Raw genomic sequence first — 18,929 nt, 5'->3', positions numbered from 1 at the left:
CAGCTCTCCGGACCTGGTAAACGCTTCAGGCTTGGTGGCCACGTGCTCACTGAAGAAGGCCACGTGGCGAGGTGGAAAAGAACACGGCTACCGACTGGGATCAGGAAACGTCACTCTCCACCTGATGAGCTGTGCGACACCCGGGCAAGTCACTTGACCACTCTACGCCCCAGCGTCTTTCTCTGTAGCCTGGGCATGATCACCCCCTTCCTCGGGGGATTATCGTGAGACGCAAATGAACGTGTGAGGTGCCACATAGACTCCGGTTCACTCGTTTGCCGAGCACTCAGCGAGCCCTTACGCCGTGCGAGGCAAAAGACGAGGAACCAGGATTATAGTGGCGAACGGTGGCCGGCGGGGAGGTGCGGAAAGGAGCGTGGGCACGGGCCGGAAGGAAGAACTGGGTTCTGACAGATCGAGGAGGAAGACGTGACGGGCAGAGCGGGGGCGGGGAGGGGGGGTGTTCCAAGGCAGGAGACGGGTTTGGGAGATCGTGGAGCACCTCGTGTGTCTGGAGCTCAGAGCTCGGAGCTGACTGTCAGGGGAGCCGGCTGTGGCCGGCAAGATGGGCTCAGCTGCACTGCAATGGGCTCGAGGTCCATACCGAAGAGTATACATTCAAGACCCTTAGCCAAGCGTAGGCCGGAGAAAGTTTTTGGAGCAGGTGTGCGGTCGGGAAATGTCAGTCTAGCGGTTGACTAACTAGGAGGAAGGGAGGAAGACGTACAGGACAAGAGACGGGAAGAACATGTGGAAGATGACTGTAATTCGCAACATATAGGGGCGCCTGGGTGGCTCAGTCAGTTAGGCGGCCGCCTTCGGCTCAGGTCATGATCACACGGTCCCCGAGTTCGAGCCCCGCGTCGGGCTCCGTGCGGACGGCTCGGATCCCGGAGCCTGCTTCGGATTCTGTGTCTCCCTCTCTCTCTGCCCCTCCCTCATTCACACTCTGTCTCTGTCTCTCTCAAAAATAAGTAAACATTAAAAAATGTTTTAAAAACATAGAAAGAGGGGCGCCTGGGTGGCCCAGTAGGTTAAGCGTCAGACTTTTTTTTTTAAGCTTTTTTCTTTATGTATTTTGAGAGAGAGAGCACTGAAGGGGCAGAGAGAGAGAGGGAGGGAGAGAGAATCACAAGCAGGCTCCCCACTCTCAGCGTGGAGCCCGACTCGGGGCTCAAACTCGCGAACCGTGAGATCACGGCCTAGGCCGAAATTGAGAGTGGGACACTTAACTGACTGAGCCACCCAGGCGCCCCAAGTGTCAGACTCTTGATTTCGACTCGGGTCATGATCTCACAATCTGTGCAGTCAAGCCCTGAGTCGGGCTCTGTGCTGAGAGGGCGGAGCCTGCTTGGGATTCTCTCTCTGCTCCTTCCCCGCTCTCGAGTATGTGCGCGCTCTCTCTCTCTCTCAATCAATAAATAAACATTGAAAAAAAACATAGAACTTAAACTTCCCCTATGGGTTTTCTAGAACCCTAGTCCGGAGAGAGCCTCTGTGAATTGTGGCTCCTGAGGCTAAATATTTGGGAAATGCTGCCCGTTGCAGTCCCTTCTTGAATATTCAAAAACCACATTAGCATATTCTTCCAGTCTCTAAGACATCTTTGTTTAATCTAGCATTTTCTAAATCGCACTGACCACAGAATTTCTTCTGTTCCCCACAGAAGACCTACTAACGCTAGTGTTCAACTGTGTGAAGGTCATGAAAGACCTAAAAAATGCTTACAGGTTGGAGAAGGCTAAGGAGACTGGATGACAAAATGCATCATAGAATTCTGGGTCGGGGCCTGGAACACAAAAAAGGATGTGAGTGGAAAAACTGATGAAATCCAAATAAAGTCTGGAGTGTGCTTATTAGTATCGTACTAATGGTAACAGTGTTAGTTTTGACAAATTTACCATGGTTACGTAGGATGTTCACATCGGGGGAAGCTGAGCTAACGACGCACCGAAATTTTCTGTCCTCTTTGCCGCACTTCTGTGCGTCTAAAATTAATCCAAAATAAAACGTTTCAGGGGTGCCTGGCTGGCGCACCAGTGGGGCACGTGACTCTTGATCTCAGGGTCGTGAGCTCGAGCCCCATGCTGGGAGTAGAGATTAGTGAAATAAATAAATAAGTAAATAAATAAGTAAATAAAATCTTCAACGACAGAAACAAAATAAAACATTTAAAAAATACTAGTATCCATTTAAACAGACTCCGGAAATTGCGGTATGAGCTGATTTTAGGCACAGGTTTAATGACACGTTTCTCTTTCTTTCTTTCTTTCTTTTTTTTTTTTTTTTTTTTTTAGCCTTTGGGAATAAATACAATCTTTCACTTTTACTACGTGAATGAGACGCTCCCTTAAAATCTTACCAACAGAAGTAAAAACATCTAGCACCTAACTGAAGGTCAATAAATCTTAGTTCCCTTTCCACCCCTTTCTTCAATTGGGAAAACATCATTGCTGGGGCACCTGGGTGGCTCAGTTGGTTAAGCATCTGATTCTTGCTTTGGGCTCAGGTCGTGACCTCATGGTCGTGGGATCGAGCCCCGCGTCGCACTCTGTGCTGATAGCGTGGGGCCTGCTTGGGATTCTCTGTTTCCCTCTGTGTCTCTGCCCCTCCTCCACATGCGCGCTCTCTCTCAAGATAAGATAAATAAACTTTAGAGGACAATATCGCCGCGCGGTTACTTAGAAACGCCATTTACCGTTTTATTTAACCAAAAAGGTGTGCTGAAGAGTTGGAGAGCTACGTGAAACATCGTTCCCTTCGCAGCGCAGAGGGGGAAGATGAAAAAGGGCATTTGGGTTCAGTTATCCAGTCTTCCTAGGGCAGATGGGAACCGATGGCGTGCAACGCCGGATAGGAAACAGATAGGAAAGCCCAACGTAACGTTTTTATTTCTAAGCACCTTAAAAATGTGCAGAGTGTGAAATAAGTCAATTACATAAATCAATACCGAGGTCAAAAGACACAAAACACACACCTGTGCTCCCCGCCCTTCTCCACGGTCTGTCAGGCTGTAGGATTTGCGCGCAGTGATGGGCAAATGATCACTGATGGGCTTAAACCAAATCCAGTGCATTTTATGAGGCCGTCGCCCAGGAGGGGTGCGGGTCAGCCTGGGAAACACACGGCGTTCTCGGGGGTGCTGGTCTCAGCACCCCATCCGCTGGGTGCACACTTCCGAGTATTTATAGCCCAAAGTGAGTGAGAGCCACCTATACTCCCGAGGGGGTCCCGATGAAACCCCGGGGTCACGTCAGGTGAGGCAGAGGACGTTACGTGCTAGATGTTATGAGCCTAGAATAGTCAGGGAAAAGAAAGGGGGGAAATTGCGCGGGGGTGGGCGCCGGCCAAGGCAGCTGCCCTAGACAGCTGGGATTCTGGTCCAAGATCAACCCCCGCCGACCCAAGACGCCAGTCATCTCAGGGGACTGAGTGCAGAAGGGGAGCGACTCTGTGCCTCCCTCTGGAAGGAATAGGATCTTTCTTACTAATGTTCACGATACAAATGGCTTTATTTTACTCTCTGCCATTAGGCTGACCTGGGATCTAGATGAAGCTTGAAGGAAGCAGATTTCAGACCAAACTAAGAAAGAACTTGTAAGTAGAAAGAGCTTGCTAAAGCTAAGTGTGGCAGCCTCCGGGCAGAGCGAGCTCACTCTGGGAGTGTTCGAAGCAGAAGATGAAACGCCATTTGGCAGGAAAAGCGTGGAGAGGAATCAGACGTTTTCAGGGATGGCGAAGCTCAAAGGACGCTCCTTTAAGCAATGATCATCTGTTTGACGTTGGCAAACAAAGACACACACACACACACACACACAGTTACACACACCCTTCCCCTTGGCTCAGGGCCCTCAGAGCAAGCTTATCTGGGTGTGTGTGTGTGTGTGTGTGCGCGCGCGCACATGCGTGCCTGAGGACGTATGTGTGGTGTGCATGTTGGATACTGGAAGTCGCCTTAACGGAAGGAGGCAGACAAGATTCTGTGGTTGTGCAAACGCAACCATTGTTTGGAGAAGAGAATCCTAGGTTACTAGGCTTTCCTTTAAACGCCCAAATTTCTTTTCTAGGGATGATCACCTCGTTCTTCCTTCGTGCATTCCCCAAACTCCTAGCGACTGAAAAAAGAGGGGAGATGAACGTTCCCACGAGCTTCTGATAATTACAAACCTGGCTGGTATTTAAGGGTTCACGACGCCCCAGCCTGAGAACCGCACCTACATGTAATTATTTAATCGTTAGCGCAGCCCTCTGAGGTAGGCACTATGTTCACTCCCGTTTTACAGATGAAGAAACGGAGGCTCAGAGTTGTTGAGGGACTTGCTAAGGGTGCACAGCTGTAGATGGCAGAGGACTTGAACTTCGACAGACCTGCCCTAGAGCCTGTGCTATCGATTACTGGGTAATACTGCCAAATTCTATAAATCAGGATCGTTGGGACCTAAGTGTTGGAGGGTCCACAGCCCAGGGCGGGGGAGATGGTTTGATTTCTCCCCTCTCATTTTTTTTTTTTATCTGCAAAATGAAGATGAAAAGCTGATCTTTTCGCTCAGCGGTCTCGTAACTCGTTGGGACCTCTGTCTTGAGAACACGTCTTTGTCAAGGTCACGATCAAATTAAGATCTTCGTGGATCTTCACGGGGCCACCATTCCCGGAATTTCTCCCAACTAGGGAGACCAAGGATGGTTTCACACACTCAGGACTGACAGAGAGTGAAATTCAGCCGTGGAGAGGAGATGCTTTGTGTCAGCATACCATAATACCTAAGCAGAAAAATGGAAAACACATACAGTCCTATCTAAAAGCAGTCCCAGAGTGTCCCTGGGCTTCTCTCTAAAACTAGACCCTACGTACAACATAGCAGCCACTCTCCTTTTTGGCTCGTTCTGCCTTAAAGGGAAAGATTAATTAATGACCTGTATGGTTCAACGTACAACTACCCTCCAAACGTATTCACCCATCCTTTCCTTCATTTTCTTTGTTGCTTTCCAATAGAAGAGACAACACAGTACATATCCCTGTAGAACAATAGATTATTATCCTAATTATAGTTGCCTGGTGTTTTCTACACTTTTACCGTTTTATTAAAAACAATTATCCGAGAAGAACCAATCTTTTGTAATACCTACCCTATTGTTCTCATTTCTCTCTGGTTCTGATGAGGTCTTTTCAAAGGGTATTTTATTCATAATTATAGACTGTGGGGCAATTCTGCAGAAACTGAGTCCAGGAAATATTTTGAGATTAATTTTTCTTCTAATGCTTTTGGTTTTTTTTTTTCTTTTAAACTAGCCACCTAATAAACATATTTCGTCTCTGTAAGGCAAGCACACTGTCTCAGAATGACCAATATTAAAGCAAGTTTTCAAAGAGGGAATAGTTGAGAAGATATAAACTCGTAAATACGAACGCTTTTTGTTTTATGAAATGAATCTATCCTTTGTATATGAGTGGGCGGGAGAAAAAAGTGCCTCCGATTCAAACATTCCTTCCTGATTGCAGGGAGCCTTGGATAGGTAGTTTATGTAGGCTTTGGGTCATTCTCAGAAATCCACGGCATTGGGACTGTATTTTTAAGTCAGCCTCAGTGAAAAAACATTTGCATTTAAAAAAAATTTTTTAACGTGTATTTATTCTCGAGAGACAGAGAGAGACAGAGCATGAGCATGGGAGGGCCAGAGAGAAGGGGAGACACAGAACCCGAAGCAGGCTCCAGGCTCTGAGCCGTCCGCACAGAGCCCGACGTGGGGCTCGAACTCCCGAACGGCGAGATCGTGACCTGAGCCGAAGTTGGACGCTCAACCGACTGAGCCCCCCAGGCGCCCTCAGTGAAAAAACATTTGGGTGAAGAGGTTGATGAGTCCAAAGCAGGGGACAGGCGGCAAATGTGGGTTAGGGAGATTCAAGTGACAATACCCAGAGTAAGCAATACATCAAACCTCACTTATGCATACGTGTACGTATGCACGTGCCCATGCACGCAAACACGCAACCTATTTGTTCTCCTACTGCCTGGGAGACACTATTTTCTATCATATTTTATCCTATTCCTACCTTAACCCATCCATACCAGTCCTTTCTATTGTATTTTTAACATACCGGTGTGATCTCGGGGCCCGCACGTGGGTCACGGCCAGCAGTTTGGAAAGCACAGTTCTTGGTAGGATTTGGGGTAAGAGGGGTCGTTCTGGGGATGACTGGTGAAAAACCCTTTATTGCCCTAGTGCCTTGGTCTGGCTGCATTGGACCGGGTGCCTCAAGGCATATTGGGAGAGAGCAGTTCGCTCCACTCCTGGGTTGTTGCCCTTCACGTAGGTTTCAGAGACTCAGTTTCACGAAGCTTCTCAGCAACTCTGCTGACTCTCCGAGATGCTCATTTGTCTGTGTTTTCTTCTGCCCTGCCCTGCCAGCTCGGGGGCCACCGAGGAGTCCATCAGTGGGGTGGGTATGTCGTCTAAGTATGAATGGGACCTAAATCTGAGTGTCTACAGAAAGTGACAGACTATTAACTGTACTTTGCTCGCAGCTTCCTGCCCTCAAACGCCAAGTCTCCAGTCGTCAAGTTAATAGGCTAGAAGGGGCGCCAATGTAACCTTTTTTTTAGGGAAAACAAGGTTCTGCTTCTGCTTTTTCTTTCTTTCTTCTTCTTCTTTTTTTAATCAGTGACACTTCATCTCTGTTCCTTGGTCGTTTAAGATAAGTTCCATCTCAGGCTACCTGGGTGGCTCAGTAGGTCGAGCATCTGACTTCGGCTCGGGTCACGATCTCGCGGTTCGTGGGTTCGAGCCCTGCGTCGGGCTCTGTGCTGACAGCTCAGAGCCTGGAGCCTGCTTTGGATTCTGTGTCTCCTGCTCTCTCTCTCTGCCCCTCCGTCACTCGCACTCCGTCTTTCCCTTTCCCAAAAATAAATAAGCGTTAAAAAAAATTAAAAAAAATTTTTTTTTAATTTACATTTTTGTTTTCTTTTACGTAAACTCGATACCCAGCATGGGGCTCAAACTCGCGAGCCCAAGATGAAGAGTCACACACTCTACCGACTGAGCCAGCCAGGTGCCCCAGCTCATCATTTCCTTAAACAGTCTCTTGTTGCCTATACAGGTGGTTTCCGTTTTTCACTATTACACGCAAAACTGTGGTAAACACCTTGTGGACACATCTATTCACATATTTCTAATTATTTCCTTCGGATAAATTCTTTTTTTTTTTAATTTTTTTTTTAACGTTTATTTATTTTTGAGACAGAGAGAAACAGAGCATGAACGGGGGAGGGGCAGAGAGAGAGGGAGACACAGAATCCGAAACAGGCTCCGGTCTCCGAGCCGTCAGCACAGAGCCCGACGCGGGGCTCGAACTCACGGACCGCGAGATCGTGACCTGAGCCGAAGTCGGACGCTTCACCGACCGAGCCACCCAGGCGCCCCAAAAAGTTAGTGTTGACTCAGGCTCTCCCCAGTTGTGTGTGTCCCCCCCCCCACCTCTCACCCACTCCGGGTATTAGTACTCATGTGCATTTTTGTCAATCTGATAACTGGCCACTCGAGTTGAATGCTTAGTGAAGTCCTTTACTCGATATCAAAGATGAATGGGGCATCTGAGTGCTGACCCTTTCAGGTGAGCCGTTCCCAACGCTGTGACTAGTATTTCCTACTGCGCTTCCTCCTCGCTCCATGGCTCCAGGGTGCCGGGCTTGGCGGAGACCCTCAGGCACTCGTGGCCGCAACTGTCCGGGGAGGGTTGGCCCACGGTGACAGGTGGCCTCGTGCTTTGATTCCTTCTGGCCCTGGTTTGCTTACAGTGCGCGCGTGGCATTAAGGCCCAGAGGAGAAGTCTTTGTTCTGAGGACACCGAGATCCCGGGGGACGTGGGTTTTCTCCTGTTCGAGACGGGTGGAGGGTGCCAAAAAGAGATTGGTGGCACTTGACGTGGGCTTCTTTGAGGCACCAAGCTGTCAGCAAGGGGCCGCTTTGGGCCCTGGCCGGGAAGGCCCTGGTCTGAGATTTGCCATGAACCTCTCTTTTGATAGCAAGGTCCCAAATCACGACTGACCCCTGTTTGGCAGGCTTCTGGGAAGTGGCCAGGAACTCCCTTACCAGGAGTGGCGTTGTCTCTGGTAGTGGGTGTTCTCAAGGTTTGAGCTGACCTTCCCCGGAAACTCTCAAGCCCAGCCTTGTTACAATCCGGGATTCCCAGCCCTAGAACTACCGCGTCAGAATCTCTGGGGTTGGACCCACGAACTTACAACTGTAAGGATTGCAATCGTAAGGCCGCAGGCCGTTCGGAAGCACTTTGAAGTTTGAGTAGGAACTCTCTTAAACGTCTCCTGAAATCTCTACGGTGCCTCGGAATCAAGTGAAAATGCAGACTCTGATTCTGGAGGTCTGGGGCCGGTGATTCTCCAGTATCTGACAAACTCCCAGGTAACTCACGCTGTGCTACTCATCGATTGGGATCACTTCTGTTCTCGGAGTGTGGGGTACAAAAGGGACCGGGGAATGGATCACAAGAGAGGTGACGTCTCCTCTAGGCTTGAGGATGAGTAGGAGTAAAGGAGATATGAGAACTGGTGTTTGTGAGAGCCACGTGTTCCTATCAAACTTAAATTTGGAGTGCCCGTCCAGCTAAGTCGGTAGAGTCCCTGCCTCTTGATTGCAGGGTTGTGAGTTCAAGCCCCATGGGCCGGGGGGGGGGGGAGGGATTGGAGATTATTTAAAAATAAAACCTTTTAAAAATCCTCTGTGGGACTCAATGTTTTCTGCAGTCCTAGCTTTCTGGAGAATCTTCACGTCATCTTAGCTAAGCATTTCTTTTTTTATAATTTTTTAAAAATGTTTGTTTATCTTTGAGAGAGGGAGACACAGAGTGTGTGGGGGGAGGGGGGAGACACAGAACCAGAAACAGGCTCCAGGCTCTGAGCTGTCGGCACAGAGCCCGACGTGGGGCTCGAACTCACGGGCCTTGAGATCATGACCTGAGCCGGAGTCAGACGCCCAACCGACTGAGCCACCCAGGCGCCCCTATTTTTTTTTTTTTTAACTGGAGGGAAACCACACATACAGCAAAGTGCACCAACTTTAAGTTCACGGCTCAATGACCTTTCGTACACATACACATCCATGTGGCCACGACCCAAATCGAGATGAACCTTTTCCGCAGCCGAGAAACTTCCTTCAGTGCCTCCGCCCTGTTAACCACGACCCCCCACCCCCACCCCGGCCCCCGCCGCCACCAAAGTAGCCACTAGTTTGACATCTAAAATCATAGAGGAATTTTGCCTGTCCCTGAATGTCGTAGAATGAAACGAGACAGAATGCATTCTTCTTCGCATGGCCTCTTTCGAGCAGCTTGACATTCTTGGGGTTCGTCTGAGTCGTTGCATGCAGAGTCCCCTCAAATGGATGCCACCTAGTGCTCTTAAAGTATGTTGGAAGCCTGGTTTGGGCAAGATTGGGGGAAGGCTGAGGCTTTTTGAGTGGGGACAGTCACAAAGGACGCGGAAGGGCTGATGGGAGCACCCGGGAGTGCATCCGGCAAGAGTGTCTGAGTTCTTGAAGCCTCTTTGGGGCTCTCCTTCCTCTCCTTCCTGGATGGCGTGTACTGGTGTGGCCTAGACCTGGAGAGATCCCACTGAAGAGGCCAGGTTTGGGGCTGAGCAACCCCTACGCCTGCAACTCCCTTCATTCGGCCGCAGAGCTGCGTAGAAGGCACGGTTCCGGGTACACCCGGAGTTTGCTCCTTCGAGGAGGAGAGATGCTCTTACAGGAGTGACAGTAACACAAGACAGGGTGAGAACGTCCCAAGGTTATTAAAGCACAAGGGGTGTAGGACGCGTGAGAAGGAAGGGACAATTCCAACTGGGAAGATTGAGGGAGACTTCAGAAGGGAGTTGACGTGTCAGCTGGGCTTCCAAGAAGGAATGAGCCAGCCAGCGGAAGAAAGGAGGGTGCTTGCGGAAGGGGTTTCTAGGCAGAGGGAACAGCAATGAGCAAAGCTGGCATGAGCCGTGGCCTTTCAGAGGACAGGGACTCAGCCAGCACGGGGGACGGAGGTGGGGGGGGGCATGGATAGATGGAGCTAGCAAGCGAAAACGGATCCGAAAAGCAGGTCGTGGCCAGATTCAGGAGACCTTAAATCCCACCCTTAAGATCTTGACCTTCGTGCTACAAGCAACGACAGAGCCACCGAAGGTTTGGAGGAGAGCTGGAAATTTTAGCGAGATGGTAACTCTGGGGGGTGGGGGGGGATGGGAGGGGTTCAACCAGCGTGGCTGCAAAACCGCGGAGAGACTCTGCCCCGCCTCAGTGGGACAGGTAGCATGACGAAGCGGTTAGCGCACGGATTCTGTGGTCAGGGGAGCCTGGGTTCCAGTTCTGGTTACAATTCCCGCTCTGTCCTTTACTAACTGTGTGGCTTAGCGCCTATCGCCTAACCTCTCTGAGCCTAAAGAATGAGGAAGACGGGGACACCCACCTTCTGGCAATACTGTGGGGATTCAAGGAAATTATACGTATAAGGCGTGGGGCACCGGGCCCGGCCCAGAGGGAGTGCTTGATAACCGGTACCTCCTACAATTGCCAAAGGCACCGCCCAGCATCACCTTCGGAGAGTTGAGGCCTCTGAGCCCGATGTCCCTGTGCCAAGGAGGCTGGTGCCTGCACCCTTTCTCTGCGGGGTCTGTAACAATCCTTTCTGTTTTGTTGCCCGTTCTCTCTGGGGCCTTGGACCGTATTTGCCGGGGCAGAGACATTTCCTTTCTGCCTGCTGGACTGTCCCCCTGCCTGGCTCAGGAATGCCAGCTGCTTCCCGGGGAGCCCTATGACTGAAGGTTGGGCTTCGAGCATATCTTCCTCTGCTCTCCTTTGTCAAGTTCACTGTGGGAGGCCCAGCTCCGGTGGGCCCGGAGCCCAGACAAACGGCAGTGGGGCAGAGTGGAGATGTCCCCAGAGCTCAGCCCAGATGTTCCCCGCAGCCGCTCGACCAGAAAACTAGGACCTCCCGTGGGGTTTCCCATCTACCTCAGCGGGCTGTTTAAAGAAAAGCCCAAATTCCTTTTCCCTCTTGAACACGAGCGACCTCTCAGAGCCAGAGGTCCGGTGAGAGGCACTGAGGTTTCTCCTTCCCAGTCGCATACGTGACGAGCTTTGGACGGTCACGGGACCCCCGGTCACTGAGCAGGACCGAACTGCATGCCGTCACCCTTAACGCACGGAAGAGGCAGCTCTGGGAGGGAGGGAGTTGCCCATTCTTGGAGGTGTTTCAGCCGGCCCACTGGTGGTGATGCTGTGTGCACACGGTTGGGGCATACTTTGGAGGCAATTGTTTTACGGGTTGCCAGGCCAGGGGGACCCTCTAAAGCCCCGTCTAGTTCTGAGATTCTGCGATGCGCTCGCCTGTGGGCCTATTTGCTCGCCCAAACGAATCAGCCGGTCTCTAGTGCTATTCAGCTGACGATAAACACTGTGTTATTATATCAGGTTTCCCGTTGAGTCGGAACCCCTCTGGCTTATGAAGCTGTACCACATTACTCAAATAGCAACGATCCTTGCAGAAACATTGATGAGGCAAGTCCAAATCTGCCATCCGCTCATTAACTTTGCCCCAGGCCCATCGCAGTGCCCCTGGTGGGGACAATGGCCCTCTCCGTATGGAACGGGCCCCGCAGCGCCCGCCACAGAGCAGCCACGGGGGGCTCTCCTCTGATGTCCACGCACCATCTGAGCTCTGCGGAGTGCTCTCGACAGCAACAGGAAAAACTCACACGGAGGGAGTGGGAAGCGATACGGCCAGGGGTGGTTAAGGCTGGAGCTCTGGGGCCAGACTGCCTGCGTTTTGAGCCCAGCTCCCACGCTTGCCAGCTGCATGACCTTGGGCCAAGTGCCTAACTCCTCCGAGCCTCAGTTTTCTCATCTACAAAAGGGGCGAACAATTTTGCCTGCCTCAGAGAACGGGTGCGAAGCGAACACGGGCTCCTTTAGGCTTCCTGACCTCCCCCTGCTCCTTCCCCCTCTCTTCCACAGTCAGGGTCAGACAAACGGCTGAAGAACGGACCCGCCGCAAAGCCTCCGGCTCGCCTCTCCTTGAAGGAACCGCAGCTTAACAGGGAAGAACATTAAGTCAAAGGAACGAACTGCCAACCGTGGAATTATCGGCCTCAAGCGGAAGAGAGTAGAGAAGTTCGGGCCTGCAGAGGGCCCGTCAATCAGAAGAAAGCCAGCTGCGTGAGGAAAGAGGACCTAAGTTACTTTGTACTTCGTCCATCAGAGGGAGGGTTCTCAAGTCCGATTTATGCTCTGATGGACGAAGTACAAAGTAACGTAGCCCCCCGAACAAAAGGGGCCTCGGCCTCTTTCCTTGGCCCAGTTATGAGGATTTCGCTGGCACGGCGATCTGATTGGCAATGGCCCAGAGAAGAAGGGAAGACGGTGTTCTGGATGATAAGACCACGCTCCCCAAAGCCTTCTGCACATATCATCTGAGGGAAATATAAAATGAGCGCCCGGGTCCACAAAAGAAACCGTGCAGTTTCAGGACTGGGAGAACGTTGCTGACGTGACCATTTTCGACCTACAAAATGGCACTTGCATCCGGCTCACCCTAACGCCAAGGAGAAGATGAGGGGCCCTGAACTTGGAGGACATGATGCTACATGAGATAAGCCAGACACGGAAGGACAAATAGTGTATGGTCGTGCTTGTGTACGGAATCTAAAAAGTCGAATTCATGGAACCAGAGAGTAAAATGGTGGCTGCCAGGGCCTGGGGAGTGGGGGAAATGGCGAGATGTTGGTCAAAGGGTACAAACTTCAGGTTGTTGGACGATTAAGTTCCAGAGACCTACTGGACAGCATGGTGACCGCAGTTAAAAATAATGTAGTGTATGGGGGAAAACTGAGCGCTTTTCCCCTAAGGTCAGGAACGAGACAGGGATGTCCACTCTCGCCACTGTTATTCAGCATAGTGTTGGAAGTCTTAGCCTCAGCAATCAGACGACACAAAGAAATACAAGGCGTCCAAATTGGCCAGGAGGAGGTCAAGCACTCACTCGTCACAGATGACATGATACTCTATCTGGAACACCCAAAAAATTCCACCAAAAACACCTGCTAGAACTGATGCATGAATTCAGCAAAGTCGCAGGATAGAAAATCAACGCACAGAAATCGGTTGCATTCCTATACGCCAACAATGAAGCGACAGAAAGAGAAATCAAGGAATCGATCCCATTTGCAATTGCACCAAAACCCGTAAGATACCTAGGAGTAAATCTAACCCAAGAGGTGAAAAATCTATATGCTGAAAACCATAGAAAGCTTATGAAAGAAATTGAAGAAGACACAAACAAATGGAAAAAGATTCCATGCTCCTGGACAGGAAGAACAAATACTGTTAAAATGTCGATACTACCCAAAGCAATCTACATATTCAATGCAATCCCTATCAAAATAACACCGGCATTCTTCACAGAGCTAGAACGAATAATCCTAAAATTCTTATGGAACCAGAAAAGACCTCGAATAGCCAAAGCAATCTTGAAAAAGAAAACCAAAGCAGGAGGCATCACAATCCCGGACTGCAAGCTGTATTACAAAGCTGTAATCGTCAAGACAGTATGGTACTGGCACAAAAACAGACACTCAGGTCAATGGAACAGAATAGAAAACCCAGAAATGGACCCACAAACGTATGGCCAACTCATCTTTGACAAAGCAGGAAAGAGTATCCGATGGAATAAAGACAGTCTCTTCAGCAAGTGGTGCTGGGAAAAACTGGACAGCGACAGGCAGAAGAATGAACCTGCACCACTTTCTTACACCAGACACAAAAATAAGCTCAAGATGGATGAGAGACCTAAACGTAAGACAGGAAGCCATCAAAATCCTTGAGGAGAAAGCAGGCAAAAACCTCTTTGGTTTTGATCTTGGCCCCAGCAACTTCTTACTCAACACGTCTCCGGAGGAGGGGAAACAAGAGCAAAAATGAACTATTGGGACCCTCAAGCTTCTGCACAGGGGCGCCTGGATGGCTCAGTTGGTTGGGCGTCCGACTTCGGCTCAGGTCATGATCTTACAGTTGGTGGTTCGAGCCCCACGTCGGGCTCTGTGCTGACAGCTCAGAGCCTGGAGCCTGCTTCGGATTCTGTGTCTCCCTCTCCCTCTCTTTGCCCATCCCCCACTCATGCTCTGTCTCTCAAGAACGAATAAACGTAAAAAAAAATTTTTTTTTAAAAAAGCTTCTGCACAGCAAAGGAAGCAATCAGCAAAACTAAAAGGCAACCGACAGAATGGGAGAAGATATTTGCAAATGACATATCAGATACAGGGCTAGTATCCAAAATCTATAAACAACTTATCAAGCTCAACACCCAAAATACAAATAATCCAGTGAAGAGATGGGCAGAAGACATGAATAGACACTTCTCCAAGGAAGACATCCAGATGGCCAACCGACACATGAAAAAATGCTCCACGTCACCCGTCATCAGGGACATACAAATCAAGATCACAATGAGATGCTACCTCACACAGGTCAGATTGGCTAAAATTAACAACTCAGGCAACAACAGATGTTGGCGAGGATGCGGAGAAAGAGGAACCCTTTTGCACTGCTGGTGGGAATGCAAACTGGTGCAGCCACTCTGGAAAACAGTATGGAGGTTCCTGAAAAAATTAAAAATAGAACCACCCTACAACCCATCAATTGCACTACTAGGTATTTATCCAAGGGATACAGGTATGCTGTTTCAAAGGGGCACATGCACCCCAATGTGTAGAGCAGCACTATCAACAATAGCCAAAGTATGGAAAGAGCCCAAATGTTTATCGATGGATGAATGGATAAAGACGATGTGGTCTATATATACAATGGAGTATTACTCGGCAATCAAAAAGAATGAAATCTTGCCATTTGCAACTACGTGGATGGGACTCGAGGGTATTATGCTAAGTGAAATTAGTCAGAGAAACACAAATATCATACGACTTCACTCAGATGAGGGCTTTAAGAGACAAAACAGATGAACATAAGGGAAGGGAAGCAAAAATCATGTAAAAACAGGGAGGGGGACAAAACAGAAGAGGCTCTTAAATATGGAGAACAAACAGAAGGTCGCTGGAGGGGTTGGGGGGAGGGGGGATGGGGAAAATGGGGAAGGGGCACTAAAGAATCTACTCCTGAAATCATTGTTGCACTATATGTGAACTAACTTGGATAAATTAGAAAATGAATGAATTAATTAAAAAAATAACGTATACTTGGAACGGGCTAAGAGAGTAGATCTTAAACGTTCTCACCACACACACACACACACACACACACACACACAGAATGGTTACCATGGGAGGTGATGCAGGTGTTAATTATAGCAAATCATCATATTGTGTACCTTAAACATCCACAATTGTCAACTTGTCAATTATACCTCAAGAAAGCTGAGGAAAAGGGAGATGGTGATCCTCTGTGCTCCGCGCTGATTGGAGCACATTTGGAGGATTGTGCTTGGGTCTCGGTGACACATCAGAGGGGGCATTTGGATAAATACGCGCAGAGAATTCCTACTGTATCGAGGGATTCAAAAGCCCGTCATGGAGGGTACTGCTGACCGAGGCTGGGAACACGGGAACCGCCTTCAGACATCAGAGGGGCTACAAACTGGGACAGGGGCTGGTCGTCTTCCAGATGGTTTTGGAAAGCAACAAAAGGACAGATGAGTGGGAGCGACAGCTTCTCTTGAGCTCTTGAGACCTCCATCAAGTGTTCAGGCAGAAGCGGCGGGTTGCTGAGGGCATTGAGGGATCCGAAAAGGCTTGAACCACTTTAGTCCCCTTGTAGCTCCGGAGACTCTGTGATCCAGCTCAAAACCGAACCCAAATAGGCTCAGATCCACTGTGGAAAGTAGCCTTTTCACATCTTAACTTTCTGTTTTAGTGTCAAACAGACAATAGGAACGCATCAGAATAGCAACCCTGCTGGATTCTTCCAAGTGTTCAGCAGGGTTTGTTCCCACATTTAACCGTGATCTTCTCAAGATGCATTTCTTTATCTGCACTGAAGAATCTAGTTTAGAAATTCAGTTGCCGGGGATTAAATTTCATACTGTGTTGGCCTTTTGAACCCACTTGAGAATTAGTAGCTAGAAGGGCTGAACAGAACTCCCATCGGTCGGGTTTACCCGTCGCTGATTGCAATGACTGTTTCTAGAAAAAGTATATGATAGGGAAGAACCAGGGGATTCTTAAATATCGAATAGCTGTTATGAAGTGATACTTAAAAAAAAATTTTAATGTGTATTTGTCCTTGAGAGAGACAGAGAGACAGAGAGAGAGAAAGAGTGTGAGCAGGGGAGGGGCAGAGAGAGAGGGAGACAGAATCCGAACCAGGCTCCAGGCTCTGAGCTGTCAGCACAGAGCCCGAGGCGGGGCTCGAACCCGTGAACCATGATATCATGACCTGAGCCGAAGTCGGACGCTTAACTCACTGAGCCACCCAGGCGCCCCTGAAGTGATATTTTGATGAACTAAATATAAGTGACACAAAATATTCCATTTCTCTCAAAATGCAGAAGAGTTTAAAAACTAAGTCACTGTACACGGAAAATGGGTGTATTTTAGAGTATATAAATTATGCCTCAATAAAATTGTTAAAAAACAAAAAAACGTATTCGGCAAAACGTACCTGAGGTTTTCAGGGTTAAAGCACCCGAAAGCATGCTCAGTGAGCGTAGCATTAGGCCAGCACAAGAGCACATCTCTGCCCCAGAGTTAGACTGTCTACATTTGTAGCCTGGCTCCCCCCACTTAAAAGGCTGGCACATAGTAAATACTCCATAAACCTTAGCTTTTGTGTGTGATTTGTATGTGTAGATTTACCAGTCTTTGTTGGTCTAACTTCTGCTTATTTTTTTAAAAAAATTCTTTAATGTTTGTTTTTGAGAGAGAGTGAGAGAGAGAGAGAGCGAGCGCAAGCGGGAGAGGAGCAGAGAGAGAGACACACACACAGAATCCGAAGCAGACTCCGGGCTCTGAGCCATCAGCACAGAGCCCGATGCGGGGCTCGGACCCACGAACCGCGAGATCGTGACCTGAGCCAAAGTCAGACATTCAATCCACTGAGCCACCCAGGGGCCCCATAACGTCTGCTTATTTAGTTAAACGTTACTCCCGTTTATGATATTTTGTGGAGTTTTCACCTTGGTCGTATTGCTGTATTTTCGTAGCCTTCCTTTTGTTTGTCATTCTCCCTCTCCTCTGAGGAGAGACGCTAGAAATATTCGTAGAGTACCTACCAGATACCTGCATTCGTTTTCCAGGGCTCCCATAGCAACATACCACAGGCCAGGGGGCTGAAACAACAGAAATCTGTTTTCTCATAGTTCTGGAGACTGGAAGTCCAAGATCAAAGCGCTGGTAGGGTTGGTTTCCCCTGAGGCCTCTGCCCAACTCTATGGACTATACCGTGGGGGACAGAGAGGAGACACATTCTCTCCCCAGAGGGCTTATGAGTCTGTTGGAATGGGCCTGAAGCAGTTCTGAGCCAGTCTGTATTAAAATAGTAACTTTGCTGTGGGCGCCCCTCAGAAAAGGGAGCGATGGCTGAAGGCTCGCAAGGCCACATCAGCTCAACTCAGGGAGGTGGGGCTGGCTTGACAGGGCTTTGGTCAGGATGAAAGAGAGGCAGAGAAATCGTATGGTTACAAGACTGAATTTTAAGAGGCGTCTGGGTGGCTCAGTCAGCTGAGCGTCCGACTCTTGATTTTGGCTCAGGTCATGATCTCACGGTTCCTGAGTTTGAGCCCCGAGTCAGGCTCTGTGCTGACGGTGTGGAGCCTGCCTGGGATTCTCTCTCTCCCTCTCTCGCTCTCTGCCCTTCCTATGCTCTCCCTCTCAAAACAAATAAACATTTTTTTAAAAGGCTGAATTTTGATGTCCAAGGAACAGAGAGAATCTGGCCAGGCAGTAGTTGGTGGTATCATTCCCAGTGTGTGCACAGCCTTCTGTGTTCACGCCGAATGGATTCCTAAAAACACATGCGGAGGCTCGAGAGCGTGTGGAACATTGTCTTATGCGATACAGGGTAGGGTGTGGTTGTTCCATTCCCCGAAAACCAAAAATACTATTGAACAACCCAGATCATTCTAAATGATGCATTCCCAGCATTGCGTACACATTCTGATTGTGTTCTTTTCCTTCAAAATCGAGCCGCTGGTGCCCTAAGCGAAACAACAAAAAACAAACAAACAAACAAAAAAAAACTGACTCCAACAACTAAGATTAATGAGTCTCTAATTTTGGATCACGTAATGATCGCCATCCTTAACCCAATCATAGTAGGGCCGAGAGACCCGAGCTTCTTTTCACTGATCAACACTTTTATTATTCTATTTTCTACTTGCCGTTCCCTGTCTAAGGATGGCATGCGAAGAGAGAAATTGCATGAACTGCTGGACCCGGCAAAGGTCATGCTGCTGAAACACGTGGCCTCCTCGTGAGACACCTCGCGAGGCCCGCTGGGGCCCGCGAGTGTTTGGCGGTCCGCGGAAGGTGTAGAGATGGCCGTTTGAGGAGACCGGTGTAGAAAGGACCAAGTGCTAAGTGTGTGAAGGAAGGACACCCACGCCCCGTAGAGATGAAGATGTCCCAGGGGTCTGGCGCCTGGAAAAACCCCATCCCCCCCCCCCCCCCCAATGACACAATCTATCCTTGACTGTGGAGCTAGAGGACAACAGAGCCGGCCATTTTGAATAAAGCCTTACCAAGCAGGCCAAACATTGCGTCTTGATTGGGGATGGATTCACATTGCTTCGGAGAGCTGATCGTCCTCAGCAACTCAGTAGCAACCGCTTGAGGTCACGATCTTCATTACAAACTGCCTCAGTTCAAGGGGCACCCCAGCACTTTCCGAAGAATATTTTAAACAAGGTTTCGGAATAAAGACTTACA

This window comes from Lynx canadensis, chromosome X (genome assembly GCF_007474595.2).
Source record: "Lynx canadensis isolate LIC74 chromosome X, mLynCan4.pri.v2, whole genome shotgun sequence".
Taxonomy (NCBI): Eukaryota; Metazoa; Chordata; class Mammalia; order Carnivora; family Felidae; genus Lynx; species Lynx canadensis.
The sequence above is the reverse complement of the archived record's forward strand: the minus strand, read 5'-3'. Positions refer to the sequence as shown.